The following is a 1,858-nucleotide window of genomic DNA, read 5'->3' on the forward strand; positions in this document are numbered from 1 at the left end:
CATGTCCCACTGGGAGGAGGCCCAGAGGAAGGACACCCTGGAGGGACTATGTTTCTCAGCTGGCCTGGGAATGCCTTGGAGTTTTGGAGTTCCCCCGGAGGAGCTGGAAGAAGTGGCTGGGGAGAGGGAGGTCTGGGCCTCCCTTCTGAAGCTGCTGCCCCCGCGACCCGACCCCGGATAGGTGGAAGAAAATGGATGGATGGATGGATGGATCTGTTTCTTTAATTTGTCGTTTTTTTCCTCCTGAGGTCACGTCCAGTGATGTCTCCAGCTTTGTGGACCTTAAACTTGGTTATTTCCACGACCTTTTCTGTGTTTTTCCTCTCTTTAACACAGATCAGTGCTGCATGTCGGTCGGTTTATGCTTACCTTGTGTTTTCCACCAGGTCATGCATGTCGTGATGCTCACAGCTGCTGTCCCCGACCGGCCCTTCCCCTTTCCTCCCCGTGGCCAAAGTTGCAGCTCTGATGAAAAAAAAAGAAAAAAGCCCAAACAAACAGCCTCTCTGAAACACAAAGTGGCATATGCTCGAGCACGGAGGCTGCAGCAGACATTCCTGCAGAGCTCAGCTCTCCGCGGCTCGTCTCTGCGTGACGTTCCCCCGCGAGGCGAAACGTTTCCAAACGATTTGAAACCTTCGCACAAACAGAGCGCTGCGTATTTCTCCTTTCTGCCGTTCGCCTCTGCAGAACCTTGGCCGAGGTCGGAACCTGCTCGTTTGTTTTTTCTTATTAATAGTTTAACAAGAGACAGAAAACCCGTCGCCGATCACTCCGCCTGGAAGCTTCATCATCTGTGGCCGTTCCAACATATGTCCTGAAGTTAATAAAAAAAGTCCCATTAAACACGGCAGCAGCTCGATCCTTCCCTCTGGAATCCTATTTCACATAAAGTAGTTAATGCCACTGGTCACGAGGATGTTTTTTGCATAATATAATTTATAGTGGGTAGGGGTTCATAAACGGGAGGCCTTGTAAAATATTTCCATTATGTGGAGAATGTCAGCCAGTAATAAAGGCTTTACTCTACTTTTTACGACTCTCAATCTGTTGTTGTTCCCGGCAATTTTTAAACATGTTAAAATTCTCTGAATACTTTTAATGTGAGTCTTTAAAAAAAAGAAGCAGATATGAAACAAAGATGTGACTTTTTGACACAGGAGGTTCAGTGAATCAGGCAGACTCCTCGTTTTATTACCTGGTTTTTTTTATTTTATTCAGAAATTATCCGTCTTCCCTTAACAGAGCTGTAAAGGTTACACAGTCATTTAAGCAGCAGTTCAGACAGATTGATGTTTATGTCATTACAGCAGCAAATGAAATGTGCCTCTTTCCCCTCTTTACTCCAACATAAAGTAGAAACGAGCTTCACCCGTCGATGACATTGGAGATCCATCAGAGTCAGGGAGGCAGCAGTTATTACCTGATAGGCTCCGGTTTACCTGCTGCTGTTTGAACACCATGACAAAGCACCCTCTTCACTCACTTTGACTGCTGCTGTTCTCACTCATTTCCCATGGCAGTAATCTCAGAAAGTTTGCATTTTCTCCCATTTTAACAACTTTTTTTTTTTTTTTAGAATTGTTGATTTATTCTGACTGCTAAAACTAAAACCATCCCAGCTCTGCTTCTGCTCCGCCTGCATCATGAGTGTTGTGTTTCGGATGTTTTCAGAAAACTAGACCAGCGATTTTTTTTTTCGTTATTCTTTTTTTTTGTCACTTCAGTAGAAAATGAAACCAAATATTAGTTTGTTTAGTTTATTTATTTCTTCATCATCAGTGACCTTTTTTGAAGAGAAAATAGAGACAGAGAGAAAAACACAGAAAGAAGTAATTAGAAACAAAGATTAAAATAG

This window comes from Austrofundulus limnaeus, unplaced genomic scaffold, assembly GCF_001266775.1.
Source record: "Austrofundulus limnaeus strain Quisiro unplaced genomic scaffold, Austrofundulus_limnaeus-1.0 Scaffold117, whole genome shotgun sequence".
Taxonomy (NCBI): domain Eukaryota; kingdom Metazoa; phylum Chordata; class Actinopteri; order Cyprinodontiformes; family Rivulidae; genus Austrofundulus; species Austrofundulus limnaeus.